Here is a 24,325-nt window from a genome sequence, read left to right on the forward strand (position 1 = left end):
TGTTTTCAAGGCATCTGCTTGGTTCTCTCCCTAGGTTAGGGAGGATCCCAAAATCATCACCTCTCTCACTGCTTGCTAATGTTTCATTTTCACTTATGTGAAATGACTATGGGCCATATGTAGGTTGGCTGTGTTTTGCGTTTTTCTAATTGCAATTTTTAGGGAATCGCAATTAGAGAATAGCAAAACGCTATGTAGGTAGGATTAGCAATTTTGTTTGCGAATCCCACCTATTCCTTATTTGCGATTCTCTAATTGAGAATCGCAAATAAGGAATACCTTGCCATTCATTCCTATGGGCTAAAAGGCCCATAGGAATTAATAGGAAGACATTCTCAATTTGCGATTCTCAATTAGAAAATCGCAAATTGAGAATGCAATTTCAAGGGTGCAATGTTGTCAATATGACACCCTTTTGCACCCCTGTAATGAGCATGGGTGCACATGTGGCGCACATACATGCCCTAAGGGCATGTATGTGTGCCACATGGCACTTTGAATAATGCAAAAAACTGCATTATTGAAAGAAATCGCAAATTACCATCAACCTGAAGTTGGTGGTAATTTGCGATTCCTTAAGCCAAAATAGCACAACTTGGGTGCTTTCTACATTGCATTTAAGGAATCGCTATTTGGGATTCCTTAAATGCATTTGCAAAATAAGGAAACGCAAATTTTGCGATTCCTTATTTTGCATGCAGATTTGCCTTCCTACATCTCACTTAACAAAATTGCGATCGCAAACGCCGAAATTCGGCGAATTTCGGCGTTTGCGATCGCAATTTTGCTTTCTACATATGGCCCCATATGCGTTATAGCATATAAAGACAGAAATTCTAATTTTATCGTAATTTGCAGGATGCTGTGTTACCAGCTATGCTTAGATCAAAGTAGCTGAGTGTAGATAAAAATGTACTCCGCGTAGCTACGTGTAGTGCTACTATGCAAAGTATGCACAGGGTTAGTGTAATGATTGCTTTTGGAAATCTAGCTGGCAAAACATGCATTAAAATAGCTAAAAACAAATAAAAAAAGCTAACTCATTTCCTATATACACTGAGAATAGCACAGATATTTGGCTGAGTCAGTTTTACTATTCTAACTCCAGCCTTACTTTCCATTGAGGAAAGTGCGTATATTTATGACAAGAGAAACTTACCATGCTAAACCCAGTCTTAATAGCATTGGAGAAAGTACAAACAATTGTGAAGGGGTATTTACCTGGCAAACTCTACACCTACAAACATTGGTGAAAGTGCCTATATTGGGAGTTATCATATTAAATATTCAAATTACAGTCCTATTAACATTGAGGAAAGTGCAAGAATTTTCCAGGAGGATGCACTTACTGTTCTAACTCCAGTCCTATGAACATTGCAGTGGAAACTAAATTTGATGAAGGGACCATATTTACTTTCTATCTCCAGTCCCACCACATTTGAGAAGTGCATACTGTTTTTGAGGATGGGGGCATGTGTATTATTCTAACTCCAATTCTATGTTCATCGAGGTAAGTGCTCATAATATTACTTTCTTAAACTCCACTCCTATAAACATTGAATAAAGTGCATATATTTTGAGTACATTTTCCAATTTTCAAATTTCATAATTACTACAAATACCCTATTTATTAAGATTTTGCAACCATGTTTGGGGTGGCCCAGTTAATTATAAAATTATCTACCCACAAACATTAATTGTTTACACTATATTCTTGAAACATTATCTTTAAAATTCAAAATCAAAATATACAGGTGGATAAATATTAACTTTTCAATTATAGGACATTTATTAAAGATATAAAAAGGTTGAAATGCATTTAGATATAGAAAAGTATTACAATTAGGCCATTTGTATTAAAAAATGTTTTAGTGCATTCTTTAGTTACTTCAACTAAAACATTAATTCAAAACATTCAAAAAACAATACTAATGGTAAAAACCAAAAATATATTCTTAACGTTTTAAATGTACTATTGCTTACTTTTGTTTACTTACTGAACAGATGATTTTAAAATTAATAAACACTAATAACACATTTAAAACAGTGGCAATTTATATTAAATTAGTATGAAAAAATAATGTTTTTACCAAAATTATCTAATGATTTAGAAATATTTATAATATTTATTATTCACCAATAAACCTTATATACTGAAATATATTGATCTTGTAAATAAAAATAAATACAATAATTAAAGAAACCAATAAAGTATAAAAAATTGACATAATTAGCTAAAACACAATATGAATTAAAAAAGCATATTTGTATAAAACATTACCCACCCAATACCTCAATAAACAAATTAAACAAATAAACAAATACAACAAATACATTCATATTTTAGTAATCAATATTTTAAACTTCAATATTATTGTTAGAAAAAGAAATATTCGGGGGCATGGCTCGATGTGCGGCGAAGATGGCGAACCTTACCTGAGCTCCATAGAGCCTTCAGCATGTCTGCTGGGCTAAATGACGTTCTAACTCCTAAAAACACCACTTTCATGTGAGAGAATTGCTGGTGATCATGGAGCTGTGACTGCTGACCATTTCAGTCACCAGAACTGGACTGTCTAGGTCCGAAAGGTTTTCGGGACCGTCCCCAAAGATGGCGACACCCACCCCTTCCTCAGAGCTGCCGCTCACCTCCGTAGGGTCTCCAGTGAGTAAGTTATGCTGAATCGCGAGCGCATCAAACTAATTCTTGTCCCTGATTCCTAATGGTGTCTGGATCCAGGAGGCGCTCGCGATGGCATTGGGAGCAGGACAGTAATTTATCATTGCAGACCGGCATACCTCCCTTTAGGCAGTCTGGGCTATTGTCTGATTTCAGACCCCCCTCCATTTCTTCTGCGATGACATGGTACATGCCACCCTCTGATGTGCCTGCACAAAATGCTCCGAATGCCTGAACATTTCTACACCTCGTGGCTGTGCGTTCGGATCCACCTGTGCCCTGCTTCCAGGTGGGATATGGTAGAATTCTGGTTCCTCACAGAGTGCTTGCTGACAGGTGATGGGGACTATCACCTTCCTGTTTACCAAATAGCAATGAGATCACCCTATCTTTCAAGCAATAGCATGCTATCTGCCACAGAGTTTGCTCTGACTCCCTTCTGTCACCAAAAGCTCAAACAGCATCTAGCCTTCTGGTCCATTCGAGTGTTCCAGTTCCTGTGGTGCACTTGTTAATGGCCCCAACCACAGAAACACGATGCAGGAACACAGCAGTCTGTGTACTGTGGGTGGTGAGCTGTGATCTGGACCTTGCTTGAGCTGTGAGCTGACCTTTGTTTCTCACTTCCTGGTAGAGACCGGTGTCCCCCGCGCTCATCTCACCTTCCCGGACTCGCCTTAAGCTTTGGGATAGCATCTCTCTAGGTCTCAGCCATAGTTGCAAGCCCAGGTTCACTTGAGATTACTGGCAGCTTTAAGGTGTGTTAATTACATCTAGTGCGAGTGCAACACAGGGTCCCAGCCCATCAATACCTGGTGATCATAAAATCAAAGTAATTATACACCACTCAGACACAGGAGTGTACAACTCTCTAACTCAATTTCAGAGACAGCAGAGAGGGCAACATGAAGGAGAGAGGGACCAAGGCGAGCCTTAAGCACTCAAAGCCAACACCCCTCCTGATTCCAGAGTCAATCACCAGCAAAAGATAGTTCTGACTCGTCCTCCACTTTGGAAGCAAGCCATACTCCTCACACTAAACTTTGTCCACGATATTGTGCAAAGCACAAAAGAAATCCAGATCTTCTCCAGGTTGAAATTGCTAGGATTCGCCGATACCTTTAAGACATAACAATCAGAATCACCAATGCTGATACAAGAATGAGCACCATTGAAGACTATACCAATGTCCAAGCAAAACAACTACAATGCCTCGAATGCTCTTTATCCTCACTGAGCGGGAATTTACATTATGGAACAGGGAGACTGCAACCGAAGGAGCAACCTTCGAATATTTGGACTACTGAAAGGTATTGAAAATTCAGCCACTTCTGTGGCCGAGATCCTAATCGCATGCATTCCAAGAGTCCTTCAACTCTCCTTCACCAAAGATGTCAAGATCGAAAGAGCACAGAGGGTTCAGACCTTTAGACCAAAGAACATGTCGTTTTTGCCTTACGGAAAAGGCTCACAGACATAACGATCCCTTTCTCCTTCCCTGGCTCCTTGAAGTTCTGCATCATATTTAATGGCCTGATAAGAATCTTTTCAGAGCCCTCAGAACTATCGGCCTTAATTGATAACAAATCGGACTCACAAATGGATGCAGACGCCCTTATTGGTCCTTCTGCTAGTATATCCTCTGCCTGACAGTCCCAGATGGCACTGGTGCTATCTTTGACTTCACTTATGCTCACCTTTATATCCTTTCAGTGTTTTTTGTCCTTTCTTTCTATAATGAGCTCAGACAGTTTTTGGAGCTGCTGCACCTTCTGTTGTTTTTGGATGCTATGGTTCATGGCTCCTGCCTAAAAGGCCATGATTACTATTCTCTTGAAGCTATTGGGTGTACTCATGCCTATGCTGACCCTGTCAATGCTAATGTGGGCTGCTTGCCAGGGGTGATGCTGGTCTCTCAGCTTGGTATGTTGCCCAATAGTTGCCCAATATTGCAGTCAACTAAGTAGAATCTAAGTAGAAAGGTGGTACTGGGGCTTAACCTCTCATAGTTATAACTTCTTCCACACAGTTAATACCTTTTGGCCAATAGACAAGACAGCTCCCACTATAACAGGTCTCCGGTAAAATACTCTTAATGTCTGTGCAGGGGGGTTGGTTGTCACAGCCAATAGCTGGCCCATTTCGTCCAATACGGGTAGGGCTCAAGTATCACAATATCTCCATCACTCAGGTAATGACCATTCATCTTAAGGTGATCTTAACACACACTGGCGAACCTTACAAATAAAAGGCTAATAACCCACTCATACAGGGGATCGTACCCAATTATGGGCAGAGGGTGGGTTCTCTCCAATACTGCTCTTGACACTCCTCATGTTGTTACCTGCCTTCTGGGTCATTGTCTCAATTTCTGGCTTCTAGTCCCAGTTTTGCTCAGTTACTGCAAGATGCACAAATTTACAGCCTAGTTGCTAGATTACAATAATTTCACTACCCTGATTTTTTGTGCTAATTTACACCAAGTGCTAGATGCAATTGTTTTGTTACTAATATGCACTCCATTGCCTGCGACTACACCCTATCTCATAGGTACTAGCTTGGCCTCATTATATCATTGTATAGGTGGGAGTTTGGTTAGGAATAGTTCAGTTACCGCAGGCTAGACATTTGTTTGGAGGTGTTCTGATCTCTGCTGCTCCTCCGTTAATATTAGACTAACACAGAGTGGTTTTACAGTTATCACATATACCTGTCTGTTCTCAACACGAAATGATCTCTTATATTGCTGTGTCCTCTACATTATGTTTTATACTTGGTATCCAAAAAGATACCTGCATGCGCATATTATGGATAATGTTGATCTGTCCAGTGTGCTAATACTATGCCACCCCACCCCACCTATCTCTACACATTCGCCTACCCTTTCGCTCATGACTGAGACACCCGGCTGGCCAGTCTCTCCAGACGTTGCTGCCTCATCCCAGCTCCATCACGGTTTCCCCCATGAATGATGCCTGTTACAGACATGCCCTGGTTGGTAGAGATCCTAGCATGGCTCTGGACTACCCCAGAACGTGCGTGCTGCTGCTGCAAAGTTGATTTTTATCTACACAATTCTTTGCCCTCCCCCATCTTCTCCTTGTTTCCTGCCTGGTCCAGTGGTATAAATGGACTAACAGAGCTCCACATTCTTTTCAACATGGCCTCCTTCTGAGGCCCCCTGAAACAGGCAGCCTATTAGCGATTCAGCACAAATACCAATGCCCTTTTTCAAAGGGCTAATCCACCCAGTTAAAAGATCCATAATCTTTGCCTATTGTATAGTGTAAACATTGTTTACAATGAAGTTGATAAAGCGCATGCCATTACAACCTAGTCATTACAACGACTGTGTTGTCACATCGCATACCATTACAACGCAAGTCGTTACAACGACTTGCTGTAGGGGGCAGAAGGTGTTGGATTTAAAATTCAACACCTTCCCTACTATTGCACAGACTGGAGTTGGAATAGTAAATTATACTATTCCAAACTCCAGCGCCCCCCTACAGCAAGTCATTGTAATGACTTGCGCTGTAATGGTATGCGTTGTAACAATTCAGTCGTTGTAATGAAAGCATTGTACGCATTGTAATGGCGTGCATTGTAAACATGTGCGTTGTAACGTGTCCTATTCATTGTAAAGACTTAGCAGGCAATATAGTACTCCTCCAAGAAACTAAGATAGACTTTAAAGAGGCTCTATTGATGAGGAAGGGTTGGCTTTCCGAAGCAGTTTTTTTCCGAAGGTCATGGGAAAAAAATTGAGTCTTTACCCATCACTCCAGAAATTCCAGTCTAAGAGTTGTTGCATCGGAGCATGACTCTAATGGTTGATGGCTTCTTACCAGGTTGAACAATGATGACAATGATGAACAGGATCTTTATGCTACGAACATATATGCTCCCAGTATTGACTATCCAGCTTTTTGATGCACACTCAATAAAACATTGACTGACATCTCGCTAGACTCTAAACTATTTCTGGGAATTGACCTCATCCTCACAATGGATACAATTCTAGGTCGCTTCTCAGCCGCCTTCAAATTTAGAACCCCATGGCTCACAAACAGATGATTTATCTATGCTCTTCACACCACCTCTTAGATGTGTGGTGATAACACAACCCAAAGTGTAATTTTGACCTTCTTCTCCCCTCTCCATTCAAGCTTCTCTTGCATTGACTATCTCCTGGTGGATGCCTCACTTCTTGGAGTAACTTCCAAGCCAATGATACAGACCATCCTTGATCTCAGACCACATGGCTGTCTCCATATCCATTATTAATTGTCCTGATAAAGCACAAAATTGTGTTTGGCGCATAAATACAGACATCTTTTACAATTAAGCAGACGTGGAAGACCTAAAGAAAGAAATGTATCACTTTTTGACAACACTCTGTGTCCTCCCGGTGACCCTTTGGAACACGTTGAAGTATGTCATTTGAGGTCAAATTATGAAACGACTGGCCAAAAAAATCCATGCTATCAAAGAATCCTTGCACTTCAGAGGCGCTGAAATCAAAAACAAGGAGGATGCTTTCAGACCTCTAAAAATAAGACCCTACTTAAGAATATTAAATGACTGATGTACACATATAATATCATTGTCAGCAAAAGGGCATATTTGTATGTACAGGTCCAAAAATCCTTTTTCGTAATAGAGCAGGCAAAGCTCTTGCCAATGCCCTCAAATTCAAGACTCTCATTAACCAAAGCACACACATTAATGCTCAAGATGGATCTCAGAAAGTTAAAACCAAAGAAATTCTTGAGGTGTTCAGAGCGTTCTATGGAAAACTCTACACTCCACAGAATACCTACGACAAAACAAAGTATCTGGAGCTCCTAAAGTCCATCCCTAACACCTTGGTTTCAGTCTTAGGCAGGGAGTGATTAAATGAACCAATAACATCTGATGACATTAGAAAAGCAATAAAATCTATACTTCTGGCAAAGTTCCTGGCCCTGATGATCACAAACTCGGTCATCAAACAGCTTAAAAACTCCCTTGATCACTTTGCTCTCAGCGGCAAGGTATCTGGAACGGCCTCCGAGGCCACGATTGCAGTTATTCTCAAAGAGGGTAAAGACTACTCAGATCCAAAAATGTTTTCGCCCAAATTCAATTTTGAACATGGAAGTAAACGTTTTCACCAATATTCTGGCCATGAGGTTAGAATGATCCATTCCTAACCTTAATACAAAAAAGGGAACCCCCTCTGGAAGGAATTTTCAGGTCAGGGAGAAAGAGGGGAAACAACACTAAATACAATGAACAATGAAGCTCCCTCACGACCTATATCTCTTTATAAAGTAGACTGAATCTAGTATGGGTTATGCAAAAAACACAATCAAAACAAATCAATTGTTGTATTACAAATTTGTTGTTTAGGTTTTCATTTACTTATTATTCATGGTGTCCTCTCTCATAGCATTTATATCAGCATTGGTTAATTGTCATTTTTTTTTTTTTAAAGCAGTATAAATGTGTTTTCTTTACAAATGTTTCTTTTTCATAAACATTATTTTCCATAAGATAAACTAAATATGCAGCAATACACAATTATCAATCTCACTCAAATCAAACAAACACAAACAACCCAAACACGCATACACATCTCGGTATATTCCATGTCTCTAAGACCTAATTAGATGGACGTGTTCAATAAGCGAGGGAGGTTCATTGTATTCCATTCCTAACCTTATCCACAGCTCCCAAATAGGTTTCGTCAAGGGGGCAACTTCCGAGAGAAAACATACATACATTCTGTCATATAATTGAACAGGCTCACCACTCTTCGACCCCTTCATCACAGAGCAGGATTGACCAGAGCAACAAGTGGGATCAACAGGCCTTAAAATCTGTTCCTGGAACATAAACGGCCTAGCTGCAAAAATAACCGACCCAGACTTTTTAAATTACATCAAGGAGCATGATATAATACTACTCCAGGAAACCTGGCTCACGACCCCGATACAAATTGAGGGATACACGTGCCTCTCTACATCGGCAATAAGGTTAGGAAGATTTGGTCACAGTTCTGGAGGGCTGGCCACTTACGTCTCAACAACCCGCATATCATCAGCAACAACGATGGATCTAAACTCAAATACATTTGTAACAGTGAAAACTCCAATTCACATTGAGGATAAAGAAACTGAGGTGATCTGGATAAACTCTTACATCCATCCCAAACGCAAAAAAAAAGACGCCGCAGAATTAGTGAAACACGTGACAGAAATTTCCACGGCACTGGAGAATCCTCTGAGAATTTTGACTGGGGATTTTAATCAACATCTTATAGGCTCTGCCCAGGGAAATGAGGTAGTTCTGCAAACAGGTCTTTATAATATCCCTAAACAACACGTTTCACAGCAGAATAAGAAGAATCGAAGTAACAACCATCTATTAGATGATTTGGAGCATTTAAACCTGCGTGCACTAAATGGCAGATTCCCAGACGATATTCCACCTGTAGCCTCATTCTACTCCTCAACAATCAGTTCAATTTTGGACTACACCTTTGTAAATCTTGCATTTTTTTAATACATTGGTGGATTCAGAATGGGGGACAAAGGAGACAGTGACCATCGCCCACAATAATTCAACATAACCTGCACAGCATCAAAAACGATCATGTCGGAGGCAACCCAGGAGATTATTCATACCTCTAATTTACGGAGGATTAAATGTACAACAACAAATTTAGCTACCAAAGCTGATGCTGCAATCCAACTCTTCAATAAACTAGCTGATAGCCCAGGAAATCAAATAGGAATCTGGGAAAAATTCACCGACACACTCACAAGTCAACTAGCAACAAAAAATAATAACAAGCGGGAGCGACAGACGACACGAAACAAGAACAATATCTCGAAAAAACCCAGAGTAGAGATAAAGTCTCTTAAAAAAACAATAAACGCAGCTCTGCGCATCTTAAGACACTCACCATGGAATATTCTTCTCCGAATAAACTTAAAAGAGCAAAGGGCTAAATTGAAGAAACTGAAATGGCACATCAAAAGAGACTCTGAGAATGATCACTGGGCAAAACTACTAAGCGATATAAAATGCAATAACAGTGGTCGATTCTGGAAAACAGTTAAAGGAATCATCCGTCCATATCACACCGGAATTGGGTCTAACATCACAGAATCAACATGGATGAACTACCTATCAAGCCACTTCAACAACCCCACTGAAACATCTGTCAATCATCAAACAAGCACTTCTATGCCGCAAGAACATACCAGCCAGACCTCAATCGACCCGAGCAACCAAGATCCCGAATACAACGAAAATAGCCGACCAGGTGTCACCAGCAATCTCCCCTTGGTAACAATAAAAAAGCGAATCGCAAAAGGAAGGAGAGAAGGAGCACCAGGCCCAAATGGCATTCCCCCGGCATTCTACAAAGCTAAGTCCGATGCCTGGGCGGAAATTTTCCACCTTTTATTTATGGACATCAGGCGGTTGGAAATAATTCCAGAACTTTGGAAAGGATCAATCATAGCACCAATCCACAAAAAAGGGGACAAGGCTGATCCTGACAACTAGCGCCTAATACCTTTAATTGACAACGAGGGAAAATACTTTTCAGGCACAATACTTGAAGATCTAACAACCTGGGCAGAGGCTAGCCTTGCTATACCGTGGAATCAGACTGGGTTCCGAAAATCAACAAGCACCGTCACCAACATGCTTACACTATCCCTAATAATCGACGCAGCCAAAACCTCCAAGCAACCATTACATCTGTGCTATATCGACTTCAGTGCTGCCTTCGACAGTGTGGATAGAGGCAGACTATGGAGAAAACTAGATCAATGGGGTGTACCAGTGCCTACGGTAAATATGCTGAAGCTTTTACACACAAATACCTGGGTGCAGGTGAAACTAGGTGATGGTAGCCACATCTCTAAAAAGATTTACACCTCAAAAGGCTTGAAACAGGGCTGTGTGCTTGCACCAACCTTGTTTAATCTATATCTGGCCGATCTGCCAAAAGTACTCAATGCCTGTAACTCTCATGCCCCGCGGTTAGGTGGGTCTGCACTGTCCAACTTAATGTATGCAGACGACGTAGTCCTGCTTAGCCATACCCACGTCGGATTACAGAACCTTCTGACGGCGATGCAGAACTACGCCGAAGAGAACAACCTAAGGATAAATATGCAAAAAACACGGACGATGACAATCGAAAATAACAAAATGACACGTCGATGAAATTGGTTCCTTGGTAACAGAAAAATTGATGGGGCAGATGAGTATAGATACTTAGGAGTATTAATAGACAAAGGAGGCATGTTTAAATCCCAGATGAAGGAGGAAAGAAGAAAGTGCATGTTAATGGCCGTAACCCTGAAAAATCTCGCTCACAAACTTACGGGGCCACTTCTGACCCCCTTATTAAGGGTAGCCCAGGCAAAATTTCTTCCCACAATCGCATACGGCAGTGAAGCAATGCGGGGCAGAGACGCTAAGGAACTAGACATCTTTCAGGTCAAAGCCTATAAACAATTGTTCTGTCTTCCGAACTACACCTCTCCAGCCCAGGTTAGGTTGGAGTTTGGGCTCCTGCGACAAGATCTCGCTAGACAGGGTGCATATATCATCTGTTGGTTTAAGATCAAAAGCTTTCTGTCCCACATGCTTAACAGTCTGCTGTGGCAAGATCTGCAGCACAGAGATACGTCTCAAGCCAGAGCTTACCTTCAGTCAGCCCTGGAATATACTAAACTACAGGAACTCTGGGACGCCCAAATTGGATACTACGCTTTTAAAAAACTGGCCTGGAAGGCGATTAAAACAGCGTCGTTGATAGAAGATAAGGCAACCTTCTCCAATAGAGCCCACGCCTGGATGACTCTAAATACATATAAGACACTGACCCCGCAAACATACTTCAATCAGGGGTACTCCAGAGCAGTAAAGATGAGTTTTATGAGATTCAGACTGGGAGTTCTGCCTTGTGCCCAACATCTTCCGCCATGGCAACGGCTGATAGGACAAGACTCCTGCAGCTTGTGTAAAGCTAAGCAAGGTGACATATTACACTTAATTTGCCTATGCAAAAATTTGGCTCAAGACCGGCAGAGACTCCTAAAAAACCCATTCAACACAAAGGGTATTCGAACCAGGAGACAAGCGGTACTAGCCTGTTTTAATCCAGAAAACACTCAGCTAAACTGTCGTCTAGTAAAATTTCTAACGCTTGCTGAACAAAAACGGCAAAAAAACTTGGTAACTGACCAAAAAATCATCAATGCTCTTCCATACTCTGAAGGGGACATGGATCCGTCTCAGTCAGACTTCAAGGTCTCAACATCTACTTACAGCGGGATTATGTCACAGTAAGCACACATGCTGGAATCAACTTAGACTGTCGAGGGGCATGGAAGATTTGCAAAATCCCCAGTCACAAGAAAGATCCTTTGAATGAACTAAGAACTTGCCAGCTCACTCCTCTGTTGATGCTTCCAAACGCTTTTAAACTTAAATTTTTTGTACATAACTTACATTGTCTATAACTAAACTGCAAACGTGTATGTTTTAACATTAGTTATTAGCACGACGGCACTTTAGAATTAATCTCAGGTAACAGCCTAATTTTATTGACATATTGGCAATTTGTACAAGGGAATGGCTCAAAACCTCATGAAAAAAGTACCTGTCTTATAACATTTTTTTTTAACTGATTTTATTGGTATCACGTATTGTTAACAAATGTCATATTGTTATGGTTTTAATTAACTAAACAATAAACTTACTTACTTACCTTCATCGGCGATCACCCTGGATGCCGACAAGTCCTTTCATAAGATCTCCTGGCCCTTTCTTCATGAGGTTCTTAAATCTCACAACCTCGGAAACTCATTCATCAATGTGGTAATGGCCCTCTATGCTAATTGCAAAGCTAACATTAGAATTAATGGCACCTTCTCTACTTCCGTCATCCTGAATCAGGGTGCGATACAGGGGTGCCCCTTCTCCTGTCGCAAGTTTTGCTCATTGTTGACGCTATACTGATGTTATTCAACTTGTCCCCTGATATTAAAGAACTCCAATTCAGCTCTGAAGTCTTAACAATCAGAGCTTATGTAGACGGCGTTCTTGTCTTCACAGAAGACATTGAGAATGCTATCCCAAGTATTACCAACAGTATTCAGGAGTTCTCTTTTTTTTTTTTTTTTAAATTTTTTTATTTGAGTACAGGCTGAAGGATATAGCATACATTAATACATGTATTTATTTTAACAATCAATAAATTAAAAAAGAGAAAGCAAACAAGACAAAAAAAAAAAAGAGAATAAAAAGCAATCCAGAACAGAGGGAAAAGATCTCACTATTCCATTAACGTACCCCAATTCTTTTTATATTTCATCAGAGAGCGTGTCCCCCTAAGATTAGCTAATGCTAGCTCCATCGAGTGAATCTCGGTTACCAGCACCCACCAATCCCACACAGTTGGTGGGTCAGGGCGGATCCAGGCTCTGGCCAGAGTTAATTTAGCACAGGACATAAGAATTGAGGCCAGAGCAGGCTGAGGGAGAGAAACAGGATATATATCTAATAGGACCGATGCAGCAGAAAATGGAGGCAACTGAATATGTTTAATTTCAAGAACCTTCTGAATATCCCTCCAGTAATCTACAAAAGTGGGGCAGGAAAACAACATATGATCCAAGTCTACTGCGTGGGCAGAACATTTAGGGCATTTTGTACGATCATTTAAAGAATTATTAGAGGACCACCTGGAAATTAGTTTTGGAGTGTAATATAACATACAGCTCGTTCTGAGTTGTTGTAACCTTAAACTTGAGGATCGTACATTTTCATTAATATTTGAAAAAGATCGTTCTATATCCTTTAGTGTAATATTAAAGCCTAGTAACCTGCTCCATTTGTCAGCTAGTTTGGAGCAGTCGTTTGATTTAAAATTAACTAAAAGGCTGTAGGTGTTACTAATTACAGATTTAGTTTCTGTGGAATATAAGTGGTTCCATATATCACTATCAGAGTTTTCCACGAGATGTTTTTTATTGATCAGATAGTCATGCATCTGTCGATGTTTATATCGCATAGTTTCAGGGAGACCATAGAGCCGTTTTAAGGCGTTAAAATCTAGAAACCCTTGCGTGCCATATAGGTCCCCTAATACTCTGATGCCCAGCCTTGCCCAGCCGTTGTCGATTTGTTCGTAGAAAATTGCTGGAAGCCCAGGGTTACCCCATAGAGGTAATTTTGAGTGAAATAAACTGGTTTTACAGTAGGTTAGTATATTGTCCCAAATTTTTTTTAAGTCTCTTGCGGTCTTAAATTTGACTCTTTTAAAATAGTTGGGGTCATTGGCTCGTAGTAGAAACATATTTGAATCTTGTTTTAGCATAAAGGAATGAAAAAAAAGAGCGCCTCCTCTGTTTAGTAGAGAGCGTATGCGTAAAACAAATGTGGACCAAAAATATAACTTGAAATCAGGAAAATTAAGTCCACCGGTAGTATTCAGGAGTTCTCATAGGTTTCTCGTTACACCTTAAAAAGGGACATTTGGTTTTACAATGATTTAGCTGAAGCACTAAAATATATTGAATCCCAGGCCATTACCAGAGTTAAAGACCTGCTTACCTCCTAGTCACCTAAATACATTATGTGGTGGGGCAGGTTCCAAACGCTCAAGATCTCTCAATAGTGAATTTTGTGTCTGCCATTTTGCCTATGAAACTTTCTTCCTCCTTTTTTTGGGAACTTGATAGAATAACCTCTAAATCCTTTGGGGTGAAACAAGAGAAAGGATATCCTAAAAGACTCTAAGGAACAGCTTTCCTCAAGGGTGCATCAATCTCCCAGGCTGGAGTTTATATCAATCAGCGTTTCTGACTACGCAGCAGACATTCTAGTTCATCCCAGATACACCAAATACCCCTCATTGGATTGAGATAGAACGCGCCCTCTGTTCTCCCTTTAGTCTATCACCCACAATCACAATGTCAAGGTTTAAAGCCCTGCATTCTCATCGCATACTCACAGATACTGCAGCTGCACTAAGGGCCAGATATACGACCCACCAATGTGCGACCCGCAAATTGCGTCACATGTGCGACTCTCTATCTGCGACTCACAAATTGGGATGTATAACAGTTTTTCAGACACTGTTTGCGATTACTAATGGTGTCGTAAATTACATGCCTCATGAATATTAATGAGGCAGGCGCAATTTGCGACCCCATTAGGAATAGCTAGCACTCCCAGGGATGGGGGCCTGCTGGGGCAGCAGACCACCATATCTGGGACTGCTTTTAAATAAAGCAGTCTTCTTTTTTAAATGAAGCCCGTTTTCCTTAACCTCAACCCTCGGTAGCTTGGCTGTGAGCAGGCAGGCTTAACTTCAAAGAGAGGTATGAAAAACATTTAAAAAACACTAGTTCAATAACACCAATTTATAAAAATAGAAATATTTTTATCTTTGAAATGACACCATAAACAAAAAAAATCCATTGCAGGTAACCGGGGATATGAATTTTTGAAGATTTAATACTATAAAGCACATAGAAATCTATAGCGCCTATTGGGACATCTGGCCGTGTTAGACCGGGTCAAAGTCAAATTTTCAGCCCGAGTACGATGGAGCCCTGCGCGACTACCCCTGGTGGTAGGTCTTGGTCAAAGTTTTTACCTTCTGACTTAGAAACTTTTCTTCCCAGTGGTCCCTCGGAGCTCTCAGCCAGATTCTGTGAGGGTTCGCCAACTTGCCATGCGATGAGCTCCCGGTCAAATTTATGGAAGTCAGACCTCCAGAGCTTTCCAGTGGGATAAACCAGGGATCCAGGCCAGCTCGCAGTTGAAGGTAGAAGGGTTGGTTCTCGCGGTTGGTCCCGGTCACCTTTTCTAGGTTCGGACCTAGAAACTTTTTCAGAGCTTTTCCATGCAGGGTCCCTCGATGCTCTTCACCAGGCCTAATTCGGTGATGGTTTGCGGGCTTCGGTTTCAGCCTACTCCTGTTCAAACTCTGTAATTGGGACCTCCGGAGCTTTTCAGCAGCATGAATCTGGACGGCAGGCTGGCTCTCTGTTGAGGGTCGCTGGCTTGGCTGTCCTGGTCGAGTCGGACCACTTATGCAGCTTATTTTCTGAGGTTGCTCGAGAATTCTCCAACCTTCTGGAACTTCTTCCCGAAGTTCCCCAAAGGGTCCTAAAGTGTCCAAAACTTACTCCAAGGGTCTGGAATCTCCAATATGGTCCTTGAAAGTTTGGGACTTCAGTTCCTACAATGCACTTTGACAACACCCTTACAAATCCACTGCTAGTACTCCAGGCTGAGTGGTGATGTTGCAGGTGAGCTCTTTAAACCTGTAGCTTTCAGGGAGTCTATTCTTTAGTTCTTTTAAAGCAAAGCAGTCCACAGCGCTGTAGTTCTGGATGGTGCAGAAGGCACAATCTTCACAGTGCAAGGGCTGGTTGATGCACATCCAACTCCTCAGCGTGGACCCTTCGTGCTCTCTTAGATTTCAAGCAGCAGATCTGAGAGGCTCTGCCCCCCTCAGATACTTATTCCAAGTTCTCTGGGTCAAGCAGGAGAGTACTCCTGCCCAATGAGGTGCAGGGCAACACCCCAGGGTATGACCACATCCTCCAAAGTGTGGCACTATTTCCTCCCAGAGATCACAATTTCCCCAAATACATCATGGCTGATTTTCCAGCAAGGATAGAAGAGCTGGTTAAACACACCTCCAGGATGGCTAATCTCCATAGTCTCTCCCCATTGCATCTGATCATTCCTTCCTGAAGCCTACCATATGGCTGGGTTCAAAGAGAAGAAGTGTAAATGAAACTGGTGTCTTTTACCTGTTTCCTCTTTCCATTGAAGTATATTGTTTACAACCCCTTTTCCTACTCTGGCATTCCTGTGTAGCAGATCCCTGCCCTCCCAGAAGAGCTGGCTAACACCAGGGGCTCTTTATCGCCTTATCAAAGTAGCCTGGCCAATCCACTTGACTCTGACCAATCAGGACAGACCACTGAAAGGCTGAATTTTGGCTTACAGATCAGAAAGTCTTAGAACTTCTTGTCTGTAGCGTTTAGGAGAACATCAATACCACTCTGGGAAGTCCTTAAATGCTATTTTTTATGATTCTCCTATTAGGTATTTACTAGTTAATAGCTTCTTGCCATGTTAATCTATGTGGCAAGGGATTTGCAAAGGGAAAAATGGCTTGGGCAATTTTTTCCAACCCCTGGGATTATGAAAACACCTTTTATAAGAACCATGCTTATATCTACAGGACTTCCCCCACACCTGGAATACCCAGGGGAGACTTTAGGGGTTCTGCATATGTAAAGATATTGCAGATCCTCACTCCACAGAGCTCCTACCATAAATGTCAATTTTGTGAAGCACTTTATTACACTGTGGGGAGTGAAATGTGCAATACATAATCCAGCAGGGCCGGTTCTAGGATTTGTGGGGCCCTGGGCAGAAGGGGAATGTGCGAGGCCCCTCTAATTTGCATAGGCTATCCCATTCAGGGTTCTTTGCATTTCAATAGATGCCCCTGCTCCTGAAGCTGCAGCCCCTCCCTCTCAGCCACCTACAGGCACCTCCTAGCAGCTCACAAAGGGCTAAAGGTGTGAGGGTTGCTTCTCTCCAGAGAGGGCTTAGGCTACAAGGGAGCTAAACATCAGGGCAATAGTCCTCCGGTGTGCCTCTGAGTGGGTGAGGCAAGGAGGCCTAATTGCAGGACAAAACTGATGAATGTGTCTTCTTGCAACTGTGACTGCCCCCACGCCCCCAGGTTCACCTCCCTACACCATAGCAGTGAGGCCACTTGCAAGATGGCTACTTTCATGACGTGGCCTTACACTGTCGCACTAGTGCGTGGCCCCATGTTGGAGGGCTGACGGTGGGGCCCTGGGCAGCGGCCCACACTGCCCATTCCTAGTGCCGGTCCTGTAACCCAGAGCATATAAAACTCATGTGTAAGGGTCCTCCTTATAAATACCTGCCCCCTCCCCAGGACACCTAGGGGAGACCCAGGGTGTATACCTAATATGCCCAAACATAGTAGTTTATCCATTTTAAGTGCCCCAGACACCAAAGAGGGGTTTGGGCACAATTTGCATGTTTAAAAGCAGTCCTGCAACACAGGACAGCTTTTAAACTGACCTGAAGTTTCAGCAGTCCATACATGCAAGTGCAAAAAGGGCTGCTGGCCTCTAACTGCCATGCCGTATTATATTCTAGGGACTTAAACATATATTCAATCCTCCTGCTCTATTAAGTAATAGGGCCTTATAGGGAAGGTCATGCCAATCACAGGGGTACCCTAACCCATAGTGTACCCTAGTGTATGTAGCTGTTTTCACAGTATTCTAAGTGTCTCTTACAGCGTAGCACATGCCCTGGGCCTAGAAAGGCAGAGCCTAGGGTCAGTCAGAGTCAGTTACCACCAGTAAAAGTCAGCAAAAATTTGGGGGGTGACCACGGCACAGGATGACTTTGCAACAAAAACTGTCTAAGTTCAAGCATTCTAATCATCCAATACTTCCCATTCGGCTGGCCACTTGGCACCATTCAGGTCATATTGCCTCATGAAGTTACAAAACCTTATGTAATCCACTGCATACACAAACTTCAATATTACACTCAAAATGGGCCAAGCATTTCGATCCAGAGGTATTTTACCTCAGTTCCAAGGAAAACTGGCAAAATATTAGCAGTCTCTCCCTTCACAACAAAATCGCTCCTTCTCTTCTCTAACTAAATTCTTTACAATTAACTTGCTAAACTGTACCTCAGCCAGATTACATAAACTAAAACTGCAGGAGAATGATAATTGCTAGAATTGCAATCAAGAGTCGAGCTCACAACAACATATGTTCTTCCACAGCCCACTCCTTGCTCACTACTGGGGCACGATTAAGAACAAACTTGTGGCTATATTTAATACACCCATATCTTTAAACTTTTCCATGCCTCCAAGACCACTTTGACCCTAAACGCCAGTGGCGCTTCTTGATCTTCTGCTGGCAATTACTGTGAAAGCTAGTCTCTCAAAATGGAAATCTTTCACTCATCTCTCCTACCACACATGGCAGTTCTGGATTTCATTTCGGAGAGGTGCTCATAGCGCTCAATGTAGGTGCCAGATCTATCCCAAAATAGGTACATATAACTAATGAGTAGTACACCGCAGCTATGTAACAAATAGGATCTTGACCCAAATTTCTGACCTACATTTAGATCCACGATCTCAGAAAGTCCACTATCCCCCACATCACATTCCTTCAGGTCCCACTCACCTCTCTAATTTCCCAGTTTCCCACTCCTCACTATTCAGTCTGCGTTGCGATACACACATAGGGTACACAACACTTCTCTCCCTGGTACAATTGTCACAGCTCTTGCACTATATCATTTGCTCCTGTTCTATGTCGATTTGGTGTTTCTGGTTTTCCTAACCTAGGGACGTTTGGGGGGGAGGTAATAACTACTTGTGAATTTGACAATATCATTGTTCATTTGGCAATTTTGATGTCGCCTCACTACGTTTTGGGCCCTTGCCTGTCGCAGGTACTTGGGCCTCCCAAACAAGTGAGGCACCATTTTTACCGAGAGACCCAGGGGAACGCTGGGAGGTGGGAAATTTGAGTAAGCCCGGTGATGCCACAACTTTCCCACCCCAAAATGTGTGAAAAAAGTGATTTTTTCAGCAAAAATTGAGGTTTGCGGGGGATTCTGGGTAAGGAAACGTTGGGGGATCCATGCAAGCCATACCTCCCTGGAAGCCGCCAGGTGTCTAATTTTCAGAAATGTGTGGGTTTGGTAGGTTTCCCTATGTGCCGGCAGAACTAGGGTTCAAAAACTACAGCTAGTCACTTTGCCAAAAAAGGGTCATTTTTCACTGCAAAATTGAGGTGTGACCACGTTGCGTTTTGCGCCGTTTCCTGTCGCGGGCACTAGGCCGACCCGCACAAGTGAGGTACCATTTTTCTCGTAGGACTTTGGGGAACGCGGGGTGGGTGGAAATTTGTGGATCCACGCAGATTCCAGAACTTTCCTTCCCAGAAATGTGGGGAAAATGTGTTTTTTTTGTCATTTTTTTACGTTTGCAAGGGATTCTGGGTAACAGACCATGGTGGGAGGCAGTCAAGTCACCCCATCCTGGATTCCCCTGGGTGTCTAGTTTTCAAAAATGTATAGGTTTGCTAGGTTTCCCAAGGTGCCCGCAGAGCTAGGGTTCAAAAACTACAGCTAGACATTTTGCCAAAAAAGGGTCATTTTTCACTGCAAAATTGAGGTGTGACCACGTCGCGTTTTGCGCCGTTTCCTGACGCGGGCACTAGGCCGACCCGCACAAGTGAGGTACCATTTTTCTCTTAGGACTTTGGGGAACGCGGGGTGGGTGGAAATTAGTGGATCCACGCAGATTCCAGAACTTTCCATCCCAGAAATGTGGGTAAAATGTGTTTTTTTTAATCATTTTTTTACGTTTGCAAGGGATTCTGGGTAACAGACCATGGTGGGAGGCAGTCAAGTCACCCCATCCTGGATTCCCCTGGGTGTCTAGTTTTCAAAAATGTATAGGTTTGCTAGGTTTCCCTAGGTGCCGGCAGGGCTAGGGTTCAAAAACTACAGTTAGTCACTTTGCCAAAAAAGGGTCATTTTTCACTGCAAAATTGAGGTGTGACCACGTTGCGTTTTGCGCCGTTTCCTGTCGCGGGAACTAGGCCGACCCGCACAAGTGAGGTACCATTTTTTTCGTAGGACTTTGGGGAACGCGGGGTGGGTGGAAATTTGTGGATCCACGCAGATTCCAGAACTTTCCTTCCCAGAAATGTGGGGAAAATGTGTTTTTTTTGTGATTTTTTTACGTTTGCAAGGGATTCTGGGTAACAGACCATGGTGGGAGGCAGTCAAGTCACCCCATCCTGGATTCCCCTGGGTGTCTAGTTTTAAAAAATGTATAGGTTTGCTAGGTTTCCCTAGGTGCCGGCAGGGCTAGGGTTCAAAAACTACAGCTAGTCACTTTGCCAAAAAAGGGTCATTTTTCACTGCAAAATTGAGGTGTGACCACGTTGCGTTTTGCGCCGTTTCCTGTCGCGGGCACTAGGCCGACCCGCACAAGTGAGGTACCATTTTTCTCGTAGGACTTTGGGGAACGCGGGCTGGGTGGAAATTTGTGGATCCACGCAGATTCCAGAACTTTCCCTCCCAGAAATGTGGGTAAAATGTGTTTTTTTTGTGATTTTTTTACGTTTGCAAGGGATTCTGGGTAACAGACCATGGTGGGAGGCAGTCAAGTCACCCCATCCTGGATTCCCATGGGTGTCTAGTTTTCAAAAATGTATAGGTTTGCTAGGTTTCCCTAGGTGCCGGCAGGGCTAGGGTTCAAAAACTACAGCTAGTCACTTTGCCAAAAAAGGGTCATTTTTCACTGCAAAATTGAGGTGTGACCACGTTGCGTTTTGCGCCGTTTCCTGATGCGGGCACTAGGCCGACCCGCACAAGTGAGGTATCATTTTTCTCTTAGGACTTTGGGGAACGCGGGGTGGGTGGAAATTTGTGGATCCACGCAGATTCCAGAACTTTCCATCCCAGAAATTTGGGGAAAATGTGTTTTTTTTGTGATTTTTTTACGTTTGCAAGGGATTCTGGGTAACAGACCATGGTGGGAGGCAGTCAAGTCACCCCATCCTGGATTCCCCTAGGTGTCTAGTTTTCAAAAATGTATAGGTTTGCTAGGTTTCCCTAGGTGCCGGCAGGGCTAGGGTTCAAAAACTACAGCTAGTCACTTTGCCAAAAAAGGGTCATTTTTCACTGCAAAATTGAGGTGTGACCACGTTGCGTTTTGCGCCGTTTCCTGTCGCGGGCACTAGGCCGACCGGCACAAGTGAGGTACCATTTTTCTCGTAGGACTTTGGGGAACGCGGGGTGGGTGGAAATTTGTGGATCCACGCAGATTACAGAACTTTCCATCCCAGAAATTTGGGGAAAATGTGGTTTTTTTGTGATTTTTTTACGTTTGCAAGGGATTCTGGGTAACAGACCATGGTGGGAGGCAGTCAAGTCACCCCATCCTGGATTCCCCTGGGTGTCTAGTTTTCAAAAAGGTATAGGTTTGCTAGGTTTCCCTAGGTGCCGGCAGGGCTAGGGTTCAAAAACTACAGCTAGTCACTTTGCCAAAAAGGGGTCATTTTTCACTGCAAAATTGAGGTGTGACCACGTTGCGTTTTGCACCGTTTCCTGTCGCGGGCACTAGGCCGACCCGCACAAGTGAGGTACCATCTTTCTCGTAGGACTTTGGGGAACGCGGGGTGGGTGGAAATTTGTGGATCCACGCAGATTCCAGAACTTTCCATCCCAGAAATGTGGGGAAAATGTGTTTTTTTGGTCATTTTTTTACATTTGCAAGGGATTCTGGGTAACAGACCATGGTGGGAGGCAGTCAAGTCACCCCATCCTGGATTTCCCTGGGTGTCTAGTTTACAAAAATGTATAGGTTTGCTAGGTTTCCCAAGGTGCCGGCAGGGCTAGGGTTCAAAAACTACAGCTAGACTCTTCACAAAAAAAGTGTAAATTTTCAGTGTGAAAATGTGGTGCGTTCACCTTAGGTTTTGAGCCACTTCCTGTCATGGGCACTATGCCTACCCACACAAGTGAGGTGCCATTTTTATCGGGAGACTTAGGGTAGTTCAGATTTGTAAAGCAACTGTTATTACCTATTGATTTTTGATGCATTTCTCCCTTCCAAATGAAAGACATTGTGTAAAAAAAAAGTCATTTTGAAAAATGACCAATAATTGTCATGCAAGTATGAGTATTCCCAATTTCGAAAATGTGCAAATATGCACTGTTTCTAAACTCTGTAATTTGTTCCCATTTCAGAAATACATAGGTGTCTTTCATACCGATTTTTCCATGTATACATTTTCCCACAATAATTGCTATATACCCGGAACAAAAAAAAAACACATTACAAAATGCTACTCAATTTTTTACTCTGGGTTCGTTGGGCTCTTGGTGAACCTACAAGTCCTATATATCCCCACAACCAGGAAGGTCCACCGGATGTAACGGTACATTGCTTTCAAAGAGATGTCATAATTCGAAGAAGTTACAGGTGAAAACGTTGACTCAAAAGGCTGCTTTTTTCAACAAATTTTTAATTTTTCCTATATTTACCTGTAAGTTTCTATAAAGAAACCTTGATGGATCTACACAAATGACCCCTTGCTGAATTCAGAATTGTGTCTACTTTTCAAAAATGTATAGCTTTCCAGGATCCATTATTGCTTTTCTACCCATTTCTACCATTATCTGGAAGGAGGTTCAAAGCACAAAAAATAGCAAAAATAGGGTATGTCCCAGAAAAATGTCAAAACTGTGTAAAAAATGTTGGATTTCTGACAAAAAACTGTCATTCCCTAAAAGCTGGAGCAATTGTGATTTCAGCCCCACAAACCCTTTTTTGATATCATTTGCAGAGAAAAACCCAGACGCTTTCATTTGCAGCCACTTTTCCCCATTTTTCACAAAAAAACCAAAATTTTGCTGTATTTTGGCTAATTTCTGGGAACCCTCTAGGAGAATCCACAAACCCTGGGTACCTTTAGAATCCCCATGATGTTGGAAGAAAAGGAGGAAAATTTGGCATGGATACCTAATGTGGTCAAAAAGTTACAGGGGCCTAAGCGCGCACTACCCCAAATAGCCCAAAAAAGGCTTAGTACAGGAGGGGAAAAGGCCTAGCAGCGAAGGGGTTAAAAGCCTGTGCACCACCGGATTTTCACTTTTAATTAAACTCCAGCGGTGCACACTGTGGCCATATCTATGAGCCCACGTAAATCCACCCTGCGTGGCTTTTCATGGCCTCATATAGAGTCAGGCAACGCAGTGCAAGTTGCTGTGTTGCCTCACACTGTGATAGAGAGGCATACCATGGATGCTAAGGGAGGTGTTAACAAGTAACACCCAGGGCATTTGACATATTCTGAGATTTACAAAATGCTGTAAACCTGGGAAAGCGTCAAAAGCCTACGCCTTCCCAGGGGTGGCATTACAGTTGTTTTTGTGAAGGAAGGTGTCCCTTCCTGCACAAAAGTAACCTGATTTCAATGCAGACACCCTTGCACTATGGTGTAAGGATGCCTGCGTTGGCGCTAACCAGCCATTTGTGCACCAGTGCAGTAAAAGAGAACAGAAATGTGCAGTATCTCATAGATCTGGTGCATTCCTGCCCTTTTCTTTTGACATAGGTTAATGCATCAGGAAGGCTTGCGGCACTAAGTAAATGAGGCCCTTAAGGCCTGATTTATTCTTTGGTAAACGGTTGCATGTCCATGCCTATCACTCTGCCGGGCACAACATCTCCAAAGGTAGAGATTTGTGTTGGCCTTACAGACAGCTCTTAACCTTAGCCGGAACCACCGTCACTGAAGATCCTGTCAATGTTGTGAAAGTTTTACGGACAGATCCATCAAACAATACACACCTTGTCAGACTTTTCCAAAGTTATAAATTTTTCAAAAACAAAATCCTGAAGCAGAAGACACTTTGTGAGATTTTTCCCATTGTGTGGGGTTCGTTATTATTATTATAATTATTTTACTGTACCTCACTGCCAGGATTTACTCCGCAGTGATGGGC

The sequence above is a fragment of the Triturus cristatus genome, chromosome 4_2 (assembly GCF_964204655.1).
Source record: "Triturus cristatus chromosome 4_2, aTriCri1.1, whole genome shotgun sequence".
NCBI classification, from domain to species: domain Eukaryota; kingdom Metazoa; phylum Chordata; class Amphibia; order Caudata; family Salamandridae; genus Triturus; species Triturus cristatus.